The following is a 16245-nucleotide window of genomic DNA, read 5'->3' as shown; positions in this document are numbered from 1 at the left end:
GTCGGGGCTCCTTTTCCATCAATTACTGCATCAATGCAGCGTGGCATGGAGGCGATCAGCCTGTGGCACTGCTGAGGTGTTATGGAAGCCCAGGTTGATTTGATAGCAGCCTACAGCTCGTCTGCATTGTTAGGTCTGGTGTCTCATCTTCCTCTTGACAATACCGCATAGATTCTCCATGGAGTTAAAGTCAGGCGAGTTTGCTGCCAATCGAGCACAGTGATACTGTTGTTTGTAAACCAGCTATTGGTACATTTGGCAGTGTGGACAGGGGCCAAGTCCTGCAGGAGAATGACATTTCCATCTCCAAAAAGCTTGTCAGCAGAGGGAAGCATGAAGTGCTCTAAAATTTCCTGGTAGACGGCTGCGCTGACTTTGGTCTTGATAAAACACAGTGGACCTACACCAGCAGATGACATGGCTCCCCAAACCATCACTGATTGTGGAAACTTCACACTAGACCTCCAGCAGCTTGGATTGTGGTCTCTCCACTCTTCCTCCAGACTCTGGGACCTTGATTTCCAAATGAAATGCAAAATTTACTTTAATCTGAAAACAACACCTTGGACCACTGACAACAGTCCTGTTCTTTTTCTCCTTTGCCCAGGTAAGACGCTTCTGGCGTTGTCTTTTGATCATGAGTGGCTTGACATAAGGAATGCGACATTTGTAGCCCATGTCCTGGATACGTCTGTGTGTGGTGGCTCTTGAAGCAATGTCTCCAGCAGCTGTCCACTCCTTGTGAATCTCACCCAAATTGTTGAATGGCCTTTTCTTAACAATCCTTTCAAGGCTGCGGTTATCCCGGTTGCTTGTGCACCTTTTTCTACCACACTTTTCCTTCCACTCAGCTTTCCATTAATATGCTTGGATACACCACTTTGTGAACAGCCGGCTTCTTCAGCAATGACCTTTTGTGGCTTCCCCTCCTTGTGGAGTGTGTCAATGACTGCCTTTTGGACATCTGTCAAGTCAGCAGTCTTCCTCATGATTGTGGAGCTAGTGAAACAGACTATGGGACCTTTTTAAACACTTAGGAAGCATCTGCAGGTGTTTTATGTTAATTATTCTAATTTACTGAGATAATGACTTTTTCATTGGCTGTAAGCCATAATCATCAACATTACCAGAAATAAACACTTGAAATACATCACTCTTTGTAATGACTCTATAGAATGAGTTTCATTTTTTGTATTGAAGAACTGAAATAAATCAACTTTTTGATATTTTAATTTTGTGAGAAGCTCCTGTAGCTGTTCGGCCAACGGCTATGTAAGTTGTATAGAGACTTGTAGACTCCCATTCACCTCCCTTATCATATACCAGACCTGGTGATTGTTATAGCAGTCTCATAGACAGTGACTGGGGTGGAGGCCGTGCAGCGCTCCTCCACTTTATTCAGGGTGGTGCAACTAGTGATGAGCTAATGTGCTGGGATAAGGTGTTATCTGAGTATGCTCGAGTGCTAACAGTGTCTTTGGCGTGCTCAAAAAATGTTTGAGTCCCAGCAGCTGCATGTCTCGCGGCTGTTCGAAAGTCACATGCAAGGATTGCCTAACAAACAGACAATCCCTGCATGTGCTGCACCTGTCCAACAGCCGCGATACGTGCAGCCGCAGGGACTTGAACATATTTTTTGAGCACGCCGAATACACTGGGTTAGCACCCGAGCATGCTGATAAGACCTTATCCAAGCACGTTCGCTCATCAGTAAGTAGAGCCCTTTTTTGGGGGATCAAGAGCTTTGAAGCAATGGGGGTCCCAACATTCGGACCCTCAATGATTGGTGAGTTACGCAAAAGGGATAACTTTTAATTCTGATGTCTCGGACGATCATCCAGTGTGTTTGGGGGTTTCAGCGGCTTACTACCCTCTCCCCATTGAGAACAACTGCTCAGCCACATACTCACGTTGTCAGGAACGAACACCGCACTGCACTTGCTCACTGAGCCAGTGTGCGTGTCCTGAGTACAAAGACTGTGCACAAAGATACCTGTGGAGCGGGGTCTCAGTGGTGACAATGCATGCTCCAAGCTCACAGGACCTGAAGCATGTGACTGCTGGGGGTGTGGCCTCAGCACCACAGAGCCAGGAGCTGCAGGGAAACTAGAAAGGTAACTACTGGACAATGTAACCAAGGGGCATAGACAGAGAGAGAAACCAGATCAAGCCGGGTCAAAGCACAAGATAGCAATACAGTACCAAAGGGTTAGACAGAATGGATAGTCAGGACGTAGCAATAGATCAGAAAACCAGAACGGGCAATAGACGGTACAATAGGGACAAACTGTAACGGAGTAACGAAAGCCAAGCCAGGAGGTCAGAACCGGAAAAGACAATAGTGCCAAAACGAGAAACGGAGTACAGAGTGAGGGAACGGACCGGGTCATACACAGGACGCAAACAAGCAACGCAGAATACACGCACACCAGGGGTCAGACACACCAGAACAACAGTATAGCTGACAGAGAACCCTGGTAAAGAGTGAGTATAAATACCCCTCCCAGATCCAGAAAGAGGCCACGAACACTTAACCCTGTGAGTGCAGGGCAAGAACCCTGTTCAAACCATGACACACGTGTGGGGAGTGAGGTCGGAAAGAATGGTTGTTGGTTTAACGAGCATTCGACCATCCGCAATATGAAGTGTGCATCCAGCTCTGCTGCTGTAGTATATCGGTATGAATGGCGATTGCAGCCGTGCGTTCCCTTCCTGCAGTTGAATGTATGCCCCAGCCCAGCTGATCTCATCATTACAGAAGGGCACTTTTATCTGAGCTCCAATTGCTGCTATTCTATTATCTTCTTCCTGACTGGAGGGCGATATCCCGGCTGTACAGTGATGTCCCTGCCATCTGATTCTTCTGCATTACGTTTTGATTAAAGTGATGATAAAGCCTCCATTCATAATCCATTTACAGAACTCCCTTTACATATTGCTCGGCACGCTTCATTGCAAACTGCTGAGCTCGCATGCAGCGTACAGTCCGGTTCTGCTATTCCGCAGCGCTGCAGTCACCGTCTACAAAGTATCCCCTTGGCCGCATGCACACTGCTGTTACATTTTGCACGATAGGCTTAAACCAACACGTTAGGTGATTGTGTGCTTCCTATTGATGCCTCCATGATACATCATATTCTTACCAAAAAGCTCTAATTTTAGGGGGTATTACATCAGGAATCTGCAAGGATAAGTAATACCTTTCTGTTGGCTGGGGGTCTGCCTGCTCCATTCATTGCACATGGGACTGCAGCATTCCCAGACCATTATAGTGCTGCTGTTCAGAGCCCTGTTTACAGGATTTGGGGGTACTGGTGCTCAGACCCATTAGCATATGCTCACCTGGGGATAGGTAAGATGGGACTGACCCTTTTAGAAAACAAGCTTCGACTCCTGCAATCCATGTCAGCCAGTTCAGTGCCTCGCTGGGGGTACTGGCTGCATGCGACGTGCCATAGATCGGCTGTAGGAGCCGATGTTCTTCTGTATTTTTTAGGATGTCTGGTTAAGTAGATAAATTATGGAAAATTACTTTAATGTTTAAAGGAGTTGTCCAGGAGTTGAAAGAAAAAGCCAACTCGCCAAGTTCTCCAGAGCGCGGGACAATGCCACCATCATTGCTGAAAAACAGATGAAAATATAGGAATGGATCTGGCTCAGACAGAGATAAAATGTCAAAGTTTTGATAGTAGATTAAAAAATCGTGCGTAACATCCGTCCATGGGAAGTGACACCTATGCGTTCCTGGTGCAGAGATCACCCTTGCTTGTGGTGTATCGCTGTCCCGGACTAGTATATTGACAACTTATTTGTAGGTTTCTGGACCATTCACTTGAATAGAAAATGAGGCTCTGTACCTGGGAGCGATGACGGAATAACTTGCAGTTTTGGATCTGCAAATTGTGTACATTTGGCCGCCACCAGAGCAGATAACAGCTGATCGGTGGGAGTGCTGGCGTTTACTTCTGGCATTTTATTTTCCACATCACTAGTTTTCTTAAAGGGAAATTGTCATTTCCTTTTAGCATCTAAGCTGTCACCGATGCGTTGTTAGGGATGCAATGTGCACACTGCGCAAGCGCGGCTCTACGATGCTCTCCGCAAGCGCTGGTTTTTCAAAGCGGATTTAAATGACATCGGTGCAACCCCGGGAACATCATTAAAAGTGCGTGGGTGGTGAAGTTGGAGTCGTGGAGTCGGTATAAAATGGACCGACTCTGACTCCTAAAATATATACCTAAATTGGGTACTACATTGCAGGATGTACTGTAAATGTTTTCATAATAATTTGGGAAAGTTATGAAATGTCCTATAAATGTCTGTCCTGATCTAAGGATCTCAGCTTTTAGGCGAGATGAATCTGTGCTGCACTTTTTGCACATGCTCAGTAGTGACCATTGCTGTGGAGTAGTAGTGGAAATGAATCTGTGCTGCACTTTATGTACATGCTCAGTAGTGACCATTGCTGTGGAGTAGTAGTGGAAATGAATCTGTGCTGCACTTTATGCACATGTTCAGTAGTGACCAGGGCTGTGGAGTAGTAGTGGAGATAAATCTGTGCTGAACTTTATGTACATGCTCAGTAGTGACCATTGCTGTGGAGTAGTAGTGGAAATGAATCTGTGCTGCACTTTATGTACATGCTCAGTAGTGACCATTGCTGTGGAGTAGTAGTGGAAATGAATCTGTGCTGTACTTTATGCACATGTTCAGTAGTGACCAGGGCTGTGGAGTAGTAGTGGAGATGAATCTGTGCTGGACTTTATGCACATGCTCAGTAGTGACCATTTCTGTGGAGTCGTAGATGAGATGAATCTGTGCTGCACTTTATGTACATGCTCAGTAGTGACCATGGCTGTGGAGTAGTAGTGGAGATGAATCTGTGCTGCACTTTATGTACATGCTCAGTACTGACCAGTGCTGTGGAGTAGTAGTGGAGATGAATCTGTGCTGCACTTTATGTACATGCTCAGTACTGACCAGTGCTGTGGAGTAGTAGTGGAGATGAATCTGTGCTGCACTTTATGCACATGCTCAGTAGTGACCGGGGCTGGGGAGTAGTAGTGGAGATGAATCTGTGCTGCACTTTAGGTACATGCTCAGCAGTGACCAATGCTGTGGAGTCGGAGTCAAGGGAATTGAAGAGTCTGAGGTTTGGCTTACCGACTCCACAGCCCTGCCTCTATGTACACTAAATAACAATGGATCCACCAATTACAATTGATGATGTCACAGCTCACCACCTCCCACTTTTTACTATGACTTGTGCACAGATAGATCAGAGCATGAGTAGCTCCTAAACAAGTCAGTAGGGTCAGAGCCAGTTTTCTGCTGCTAATGTCCATGTGGCTGCTCAAATAATTATTAAGCCTGTGCAAAAATAACATTTGCAATTTTGACACATGCCTCTAGGCTTAATACTAGCCTCATACTTCCTGAGTATATACTGTATGAGTACTATGGGGGGGGGAAGCGAAAACGTAAAAATAAAATGTTGGTTAAAACCTGTCCTTTTCTGAAGACTCATTCCATATATTCTCACATTGAGCAGCTGAGATCCTACAGACTGTGGTGACTCAACCATCTGCAATGTGCCTGGTCCAATCTTCTGGTCTCCAGGTTTTGTAAATCTCAGTTTCTTTCAGTTCTTAATTTTTTATTTTTTTTGCATGACTTTTCTTCTTTGTGTTCTAACACAGAATCTTCCTTAGGCCTGTTTCACACTTCAGTTTTTTCTGTCAGTTAAAATCCGCCAATATTAGTGGAAAACGGATCCGCAGGCGGACTGACAGAAACGGGGGACAGCGGATCGGCGGATGTACGGATGCGCCGAAGGTAAAAATTTAAAGGAACCGTGCCTGGGGGGGGGAGAGAGAGAATTTTGTCCAGCAGCCAGACAGAAACATGGGTTAAATCGGCAAATAGCGGATCCGGACAGGAAAAAAACGTTACATGCTCCGTCCGGGCCGCTGAGCGGACGCCAAAATCTTGGCGGATCCGTACAAAAACGGATCAAACGGACGACCATCCGTCAAGATCCGCCGATAATGCACGTCTATGAGGAAAAATGGCGGATCCGTTTTTTTTCCAAATCGGTGGATCTTGACTGATGGTCACAAACGGAAGCGTGAAACAGGCCTTACAGACTTGGCAATTAGAAAAATAAAATAATCGGCACGTAGAAGCCCTGAGTCAGCTTCTTGCATCAGGTTGTTAAATTTCCATTTATCCTTTTCTTAAAGAATTTTTCTATCTTTTAAAAATCCTTAGCTGATGTCCGTGCTGGCGCAAGCTCCTGCCGTGCTCTGGCTATTTAACTCTTGTTTTGGCAATTTTATCTTTTGTAAAAAGACTTTTAAGCCCCGTTATCCATAGAGTAATGTCAGTAAAACCCGCTAGAAACCTAATGTTCATGGTGGCCCCTGACCTTTGTTTGTCGGGGAAGCTAAGTATGTAGCTTTTGCGCTCTGCCATGCTTCAAGCAGGGTCAGTTTTGCCTCTGGAGCATTGGAGGAGCTTAGGGGCACTGAAGTTGCCAAGATCCAGCGATTGGGCCGGCTTCAGAGAAGCGCTTACAAGCTGTACAGCCAAGAGCTTGTAAGCACAGCTTTCCTTCCCTAGGAAACTGGCCACTTCTGGTAGACTGCGGTGGTGGTGGCTGGTAACTTAGACCTCAACCAGTAAACTATAAAAGTAAAGGGATTTTCCATTTTTTAGAAAATGTTTCCTGTAATGTGCATTAACAAAATCCGGTAGTATTCACCCTCCGGGGTCCAGCGCTTGCTTTCGGCCGCTGCTTCTGCCGCAGTGTTTTGGCTACAGCGGCAATGTCAACAGCTCGCATCGGCCTCTGAGCTCAGAATCCCTGCGGCAGGAGGATGTCAGCTGTTGACGGGATGTCACTGCTGCAGCCAAAACGCTGAGACCGGAATGGAGGCAGCACTGGACCCAGGGAGGGTGAGCACTACAAGATTTACTTTACAGGAAACGTTTTCTAAAAGTGGAAAACCCATATAAAAATAACCCCTTGTTCTTGAGAACGGAGCGGAAAATGGCAACATTCCTTGCTTTTACAAGAATTTTTCAATTTTGCCCATTTAAGAAGTTAAGGAGAACCCGTTAATGACCAGTAATGATCTCCATTTCTGCACTGATGCAGTAATTTCAGGCACATAACAAAGATGGATCTGCCTAGTTTTGCATTGATGGATGCAGCTTTCACTTATATTGGCAGATTTGTCACCAAGTTTGGGAAAGCTGGGTGAGAAATAGGACGTTCCTTAACTTTATGGCTGGTAGGGGTCTTTTTTCTGGTTCTAGGGTGTGCACAGACCCTTGTCGGGTATCTCCAGCTTTGACTCCAATGATGCTGTTAGATTTCACTATATCGGATTATTGCAACTTGCCTGGAACTACAATGCAAAGCAGCAGATAAGGCGGTGTGCAGGGAATGCTGGGGGATTTCAGCTTTGAAGCCTGCAGAATGCCGAACGAAATTTCAGAGTATAATTGAAGATCAGTGTCAGAGAAGTAATGTAATATACTGACATTACTACTCTAATTGTGAAATGTTAAACTGAATTTGATACTGATGGTGATGTATTGGAGGAAGTTGCTGTATCCCAGCGTTGCAGAGGCTGACATGCGGACTTTGCTATCCTTGCTGTAAAAAAACCCATAACACCTACCTAAGAAGACACTCCTGGAATTTGGGGTAAAATCCTTGCATTATTGCGACATGCAGAAAGCTTAAGAAACAAATTGAGCAAAATCCTTATCTCCATGGTAAGAAAAGAAGAAATTTCTCTCGAATGGGGATGCATAGACAACACTTGTGCGTCTTAAGAGTAAAGTTTTTCTTTGTGGCGAGCACCATGTTGGTGTAGGGAGGCTTATAGGCCATGCAATGCTCCCCTGGGAATTTAAATATACAAATAGGCTATCCACAGAGACAGAAAACGGGAACTCTAATGCAGCCTATTGGAGGTGGAGATCCCAGAAGTCAATATTGAAAGAGCCATCCCACATAATTTAGGATTGGAAGCCAAATCAGAAGCTCAATTTGCAGACACTTGTTTCAGGGTTTTTACCCTTCATCTGTTCAAAGCAAGAAAAGTGTTTGATATAGACTTTTAGGATTGGTGGTATTGGAGTTCCTGCGTCTTCCTATCAGGCATTGCATGGCCCATAGTTCTCCTTAGACCAACTTGGTGCTCTACAAAAAGAGAAACTTTATCTCTTTGATCTTTCTTACCCAGCCCACTGGTTCACCTGCTTTGTACTGATGAGGCAAAAACCAGGAAACATCTGTCTCCAAATGGAGATTGTGTATTGGGTTTATATTTCAAGTCAAGTATCAAGGTCCTTTAGGGTCAATGTTAGGTTTTTGGATTGCTTCTTCCAGTAGGCAGCATTAGAGTCCCTGTCCTCTTAATCTCTGAATGGGTTATTTGTATGTTGTAAATAATGCAGTAAGTGCGAATCAAAAATTTGGGAGCATGAATGTCTCCTTATCCTTAATGTTACAAGGGATCACCTAGAGATAATCCACATTGAGACCAAATTTTCACCCGATACCACCACAAAGGTACCACTGTTTGGACAACCCAGAAAAACTGGAGACATTAGCTGAAGCAGGCAAATGATTAACGCCTCATTCAGACATCCGATTTTCGTGTACGTGTGCCATCTATAGTTTTCACGGATAACACTGATCCTTGTGATAGTATAAGGGGTCATTCACATTTTTCGCAGACCAAATGGTTTTCTCGTACGAGTGGTTTTCACGGACTGCATTTGAACCTGTGATATTCTATGGAGCTATGCACATGTTCAATTCTTTTTCTTCGGACTGAGTAGTCCTCAGAAAAAATCAGAGACATGTATGATTTTGATCAAAGTGCAAAAAGATTTACAGGACCCTGGTTCCGTGGCCACATTGGTTTTCCATAGCTGGCAGACCACAGAACTGCAAACCTTTTACTACCCGTGGCATCGGTACCAATGTGGCCACTGAACTAGGGTCCTGAAAATCTTTTGCTCAACTCTACGTGACATCAAGTGGAGATCAACTTTTAGGCTGGGATCACACTGCCATGTGTGATGCGAGAAACTGGCACGAGTCTCTCGCATCAACACCCGGCGCTGCCGTCGGCACTCAGGACCAGAGCTGTGGCTGCATGTAGTTCTATGTATTTCTATGCAGCTGCTTCTCCGGTCCTGAGTGCCGGCAGCAGCGCCGGGTGTTGATGCGAGATACTCGTGCGAGTTTCTCGCATCACACGCGATAGTGTAATCCTGGCCTTACAGAAAATATTTTTAGAAACATATGGATGAGATTTGGTGAAATCACGTCCACTTAGCTTCTGCTGCAATGTCCCGCACCACCTGTGAACGTTTCCAAATAGATGAGAAGACCTAGAGCGATCAGTTTTCTGGATGGTGATTTCCATTGGAGATGTCATGATTTTATTACGGCTCGTCCACTAGTGTCCTCAAGTCACCCTACACATTTTTAACGCTCTGATTTACTATTGTTGTTTGTTTTACAGGGAAATGCTTCTCGGTCAACCTTCCATTGTTCTGTCACTGTTCTCAGTAACCTCCTCTTTCCTGCCACTGAATTTCAGGCATTATAAATAGTTCAGATGTCTCATTTTGCCGGGTTGCGGATTGACGGTGGATGCTGTGAAGGCCTCTGGTTATGTAACCACTGGCGTCTCTTTCTTGCCTCTGTTTAGAGGAAAAGTTCAAACTATTGGAAAAGTTTAGTCATTCTGCACGTGGTTCCTGCGCTCATCAGAAGCCATCGACTTAGATGTTTTTCTCTGGAGGATAAAGGGGGTTTATTTTACTTCTATATCATCATTTCTGGGGATTCCCCAAAAGTGATTTTTACGTCTGAAACTTTGACACCCACAAGGCTTTGACTTTTCCATCTTTCCTATTATCGGTCATCCAAAATACTCTCACACTGCTGCTGATTTTTCTTGCTGCAGATCTTTCAATCCATAAGGCTGGGTTGTCTTGTGTTACTTTCGGAGCATTGCTGTGCCACCAGAGCGGTGGAGTCGGTAAGCCAAACCTCCGACTCCACAGCCCTGTGTGCCCCAAAAGTCATGCACTGTATTGCAGAAAGTCCAGTTGAAGCGTGGAAAATGACGTTAATTGGCAAATCGTGGGCGATTTTGATGGTCACGTCTAGGCTCTGGGGACATCCGCCATCTGAATATCCACCATTAAAAAAAAGAAACACCAAAACAAAAAAAAAACAGGCGCCCATAGTTTATTCTTCACCCATCTTATAGCAGTTTTCAATTTTTTTTTTTCAGTGGAAAGAGGAAATTACATGTGAGCATGTGGACAACTCTGTCTGGCATTTTGGTGGCTGCTGTTGACTTTGGTGGTTAGTTCGGCAGGTGTTGTGCCTTTTTAGCTTCACTACCCCCCCCCCCCCCACCGTTAATGCTTCTACCATATACTGGACACTGGTCATTCTGGATTCTTTCCTTTTCCTGATGGTATATGCCTCCTGCCTCTATGAAGTTTCATCATTAGTGATGTCATGTTACATGTCTCCTCTGGCCACATGATGTTCGGATTACTGTTAAAGCGTTCATTGTTTTTTTTCTACTATGAGACAGAGTATTTGTAGATGGTACATAAATACCATATTCTGATTTGTCCTTTAGAAATGTTGTTCCTCCCTGGCCAACATCATATTCTTCACCTACAGTCAAATGATTGCAGTTCATGTGCCGCGTACAGTAAAATCACACTGACAGGTTAGAATAGATAGAGAATATATATATATATATATATATATATATATATATATATCTCTATCTATAGATGTCAGTGACACACACATATATATGAATGTATATTGCAAAGATAGATAGAAAGAAGAAGAGCCGGTAATTCTTGTGCCCTGTTCTGTAAAACCACTGCAGGAGCCGACAGTATAGAAGTGATGGATTACATACAGTAAATTCTAATAGAATAGGTAGATATATAGATGTCAGTGACAAATACAATTAGTACAGTGTGTGTGCAAATTACTGTACATGTATTTAATTACTAAAAGATTATTTTTCGGAAAAAAATGGCGTGGGCTCCCGTGCAATTTTCATAACCAGCAGATGGAAAGCCGATGGCTGGGGGTAAATGTTTATAGCCTGGGAAGGGGGTAATACCCATGGAGCTTCCCAGGCTATTAATATCAGCTCACAACTGTATACTTAACCTTTACTGGCTATTAAAATGGGGGGCCCCAAAAAATGACGTGGGGTCCCCCTCTAGTTCATAACCAGCATCTTAGAGATGTGCATTTTCTGGGGTGGCTGAGAGCTGACGTTTTTAGCCGAGGGCGGCGGCATCTATGGCCCCTTCCTAGGCTATTAATATCAGCCCACAGCTGTCTGCATAGCCTTTGCTGGTTATTAACTATAGGGGGACCCCACTTCATTTTTTGGGGGGTCCCCCATTTTAATAGCCAGTAAAGGCTAAGTATACAGTTGTGAGCTGATATTAATAGGCTGGGAAGCTCCATGAGTGTTACCCCCTTCCCAGGCTATAAACATCTGCCCCCAGCCGTCGGCTTTCCCTCTGCTGGTTGCGAAAATTGCACGGGAGAACACGCCATTTTTAAAAAAAAAAAAATCTTTTATTAATTAAATACATGTACAGTAATTTGCACACACACTGTACTAATTGTATTGGTCACTGACATCTGTACATCTACCTATTCTATTTGAATTTACTGTATGTAATCCATCTCTTCTATCCTGTTGGCTCCTGCAATGATTTTACAGAACACGGCAGATAAGTTACCGGCTTTTCATCCATCTATCTATCTATCTATCTATCTATCTATCTATCTATCTATCTATCTATCTATCATAATATATCTATGTGTGTTTTGAAGAATATTTCCTTTGAAAATGATGTGTAAATGACATGGAGAATTGCTGTATGTAAAAGCTCATGTTAAAAACTCACTGCAATCGTATGTCAATCGGATGATAGATGTGAGAAATCGGATTGTACTCGCATGACACTCGCAATACACTCCTGCGACTCTCGGCAGGGAGACTTGGACCGATTTTTCATACGTTAAGTGTGACCCCCAGCCTAACTGGAGGTCTAATATTGAGCTTAAAAAATATTTTAAAAAATTCACATGATTTAATCAGTAGGTCATTTTTTTTCTGCTGAGTCATTCCGTTTAAATAAAAAATAGTGTTAAAATTTAGTCCTGTTTTTTCCTATAAAGGTTAAAAGGGTCACTCAGGCTAAATTTGCTGTCCTGGTATTTGTCCCTGACATCCTCTTACTGTCCTGACGATAAATTAAATGAGTGTAACCAGCGAATAGAAATCGCTCCAGAACATGATTGACCGCCGCAGGATCTCATCCATCACTGTTCAAAGACGTTTCTTATTAGATTTCCACGTTGATGAGCCCCGGAGTCTGTGTATAATCTGGTTACGTGCGTGGTGCGTGGCACCGCTCTGCTGCATGCTGCTGGTAAAGATGTCCAGCTGCAGCCCATCTAATCCATCTCTGCAGAGGTCAGGCGGTATCTGCAGGATTTACCCCAGAACAGATTGCCTGCACATCCCTTTCCTGAATATTTAGCTGTAAATCCTGCTCTGTTTTGTACTCGGGAAGACATGATGGCATTTTAAAAAAATTTTTTTTTTTTTTTTGCTAACACATTTTTTTTTTTCGTTATTACTTTTTAACATGAAATGTGCAAAGTTCCCAAATCTGCTCTTCTCACCCTGAAGCGTTGATAGTTTTGTTTCTCGCAGGAGAAATTGCAAACTGTTTGCTTCTCTCCAGGGAGAAGTAAGTTGAGCAGCGTGACGTAAATCTGACAATAAGGAAGTAATTGTCTTCTGCAGAGCGTCGCATTGTGCCGTGTAAAGGATCTGCAGCCGGGTGGATCTTTTACAATAATGGGGTGAGCTAAAAAAGGAAGACATTACCCTTTTGTGTATTAGAACATGAGAAAGTTTTGGGTGTGTAATGTATCCATTGTATCTAGATTAGTGATGAGAGAACATGCTTGGATAACGTGTAAGGCCTGTTTCACACTTCCGTTTTTGTGTCCGCCAAACGGATCCGTTTCCGTTTTTTTGACGGAAACTGATGCAAACGGATCCGTTTTTTTAAAAACGGATCCGTTTTTTTGACGGATCCGCGGTAACCGTAATGGAAGTCTATGGGACAAAAAAACCGGATCCTGCAAAAAATGGCGGATCCGTTTTTTTACGGAAAACAACGGATTTTGACGGATTTGAAAAAACGGAAGTGTGAAACAGGCCTTATACGAGTGTCTTGTTCCTTCTCGAATAATATGTTTGAGTCCACGCAGCTGCATTTGCTTTGGCTGTTAGACAATCCCTGCATGTGTTGCGGCTGTTAGGTAATCCCTGCATGTCTTGCGGCTGTTAGGTAATCCCTGCATGTCTTGCGGCTGTTAGCTAATCCCTCCATGTCTTGCGGCTGTTAGGTAATCCCTGCATGTCTTGCGGCTGTTAGGTAATCCCTCCATGTCTTGCGGCTGTTAGGTAATCCCTCCATGTCTTGCGGCTGTTAGGTAATCCCTGCATGTCTTGCGGCTGTTAGGTAATCCCTGCATGTCTTGCGGCTGTTAGCTAATCCCTGCATGTCTTGCGGCTGTTAGCTAATCCCTGCATGTCTTGAGGCTGTTAGGTAATCCCTGCATGTCTTGCGGCTGTTAGGTAATCCCTGCATGTCTTGAGGCTGTTAGGTAATCCCTGCATGTCTTGCGGCTGTTAGGTAATCCCTGCATGTCTTGCGGCTGTTAGCTAATCCCTCCATGTCTTGCGGCTGTTAGCTAATCCCTGCATGTCTTGCGGCTGTTAGGTAATCCCTGCATGTCTTGCGGCTGTTAGGTAATCCCTGCATGTCTTGCGGCTGTTAGCTAATCCCTGCATGTCTTGAGGCTGTTAGGTAATCCCTGCATGTCTTGCGGCTGTTAGGTAATCCCTGCATGTCTTGCGGCTGTTAGCTAATCCCTGCATGTCTTGCGGCTGTTAGCTAATCCCCGCATGTGTTGCGCTGTTAGGTAATCCCTGCATGTCTTGAGGCTGTTAGGTAATCCCTGCATGTCTTGAGGCTGTTAGCTAATCCCCGCATGTCTTGAGGCTGTTGGGTAATCCTCGCATGTGTTGCGGCTTTTGAATAGCCTGTGACATGTTCTGCCTCAGGGACTCGAACATATTATTCAAGTACGCCGAATACACTGTTGGCACACGAGCATGCTCATATAACACTTCATCCGAGCACGTTTGCTCATCACTTGTCACCACCTCACTTTCACCCCAATGGCAAACATTAGGGGAGAAAAGTATTGTGCATGTTGAAATGCCAGATACCTGGCCTGGCAGCTGCTACTTCCCTTCACCCATTTGAGAACACGTGCACGCTCAGGAGAGGGTGCACGTGTACAGGGAAGTAGGGAGGGATGGCTGTCGGAGAAGCGCGTTGTAAACAGGTGACGGTGTATTATGTGGCTGCAGCTTTGTTGGGGGGTAAGGCTCTGGCGGCGCACATCTCCACTATGTGCACAGTAATCACAGCTGTGTAGTGAGAGTTACCAGCATCTTTGGTATTTGGGATGTTCAGAACGAATGGGAGCAATAAATAATAAGATGCAAAAGTGTGACTCAGGTTATAGGGGTAGTGCGAGGCTCGTGTAATACTGGAAGAGGATCTGTGATCAGAATATATGATCACTAAATAAAGGCATAAGTGTAAAGCCCCTTTCATGTTTATTTAATGTTTATTTTTGATAAGACTAAAACTTCAAACACAGATTTAAGTGCAACGGGGCGGGCACTGCACTCCGCAGCTCTGCAGGGCTTCGCCACCCACCGACAGCAGAGCTGCGGAGTGAAGTGTCTGCTCCGCTGCATTCGTTCCTCACTCGTCTCCACGCTTCATAAATTGGTGACCTATCCATATAACAGGACATAAATAATCAGATTTTCGGGTTCCGGCAATGAAAACGGCTGAATGTAAGCAGTGAAAGAACCCAGAACAGCACGGCTCCGTACGCTGATTAGTGCCATCCCGGGTACGGCGCCTCCGCTCCCATAATACGGAGCTGCTCTGCGATCGCCGCAGCATTGTGTGCTCAGGATTATTTCCTTGCTACTTTGTTACGTGAACCTTAAGGCTTTTTGTCTTTGAAAGTCAGCGTGATGAATTCTGGTTAAATACTCTGACACGTGCCCTGCCCGGGCCCAGGATGATGCTATTAGGGGAAAAGTCAAGGTAGAAAAGAGTGAGACGCTGTGTCATCTGGTGCACGCCCGGGCAGACGGGAATTAGTGGTGAGCAAATGACGGTTGCAGTATGTAAATCCCAACGTCTCTGGGAGTAAGAATCTGTTTCCTTCCCGTATCTGCAGAGCAGCAGCGTCTGTCTACACCTGCCATCATTGCTCCGTTATCAGGGGAAACTGACTGTCTTTCCCCATGGTCACATTTGTAGCTTGGATATCCTGCAACTAACTAAAAAGCTCACAATTTTGTCATTGTCTTTCCCCCATGTAAAGGTGTTTGCATCGTTGCACAAAATTGTGACATGTAGAAAAAGCTTCTCAATAATGAGAACAATACATGGGATATGGTCGGTAAATAATTAAATTCTTGCTAAACATTTGTGCCTCCGTTGGCATTTCGGGAATCGGACAGAACCCCTGATGAAGCCATCCACAAAAATCGGGCAAACCATTTTGTGCTCCTTCAGGCGTTCCACAACAGTGTTTGTTGTTTTTTTTTGGGAGGGCACAAAAAGCCATATGGCGAACGCAAAAGTGCACCTGGAGTAAATTCAGGCATAACGCAAGAGCTCGTTTTTCAGATGATCACTTTTTTACGCGGACCTATAAATAATTGTTATCCATGAATGGTACTTTAGCGTTCTCTCATAAAGATAAATAGGATGGATCTGCAGTACCTTGTCAGCCACAACACAGTTTCAGGAGCTGTGCCAGTTCCTGTGTGCTGGGGCATCTTCAATCGGCTGATCGAGGGCGATGCCAGGAATAGGACCCCTGTCTAATCTTATATTGATCTCCCATCTTAAGTACGCCCAGAAAAAAACTTTCGTTTTAGCTTGTCTTACAATTTAAAGGGAATGTCCAGGACTGTGTTTTAATGACCTATCCGCCTATTCACTTCAATAGGAACTGAGCTGCTGTACCCG

General features: G+C 44.6%; 1 protein-coding gene and 1 long non-coding RNA gene across 4 annotated transcripts in view; one reads left to right on the top strand and one right to left on the bottom strand.

The window, feature by feature from the left end:
* The window catches only part of RABGAP1L (RAB GTPase activating protein 1 like), a 336048-nt gene that overhangs the window by 6309 nt on the left and 313494 nt on the right, over positions 1–16245 (top strand). The gene's annotated exons all lie outside the window — the stretch shown is intronic.
* Positions 1–16245, bottom strand: part of LOC141076256 (uncharacterized) — a 114635-nt gene that overhangs the window by 2413 nt on the left and 95977 nt on the right. The gene's annotated exons all lie outside the window — the stretch shown is intronic.

Source organism: Dendrobates tinctorius, unplaced genomic scaffold (genome assembly GCF_039654945.1).
Source record: "Dendrobates tinctorius isolate UK_male_01 unplaced genomic scaffold, ASM3965494v1 ptg000396l, whole genome shotgun sequence".
Classification (NCBI taxonomy): Eukaryota; Metazoa; Chordata; class Amphibia; order Anura; family Dendrobatidae; genus Dendrobates; species Dendrobates tinctorius.
The sequence above is the reverse complement of the archived record's forward strand: the minus strand, read 5'-3'. Positions and strand labels throughout refer to the sequence as shown.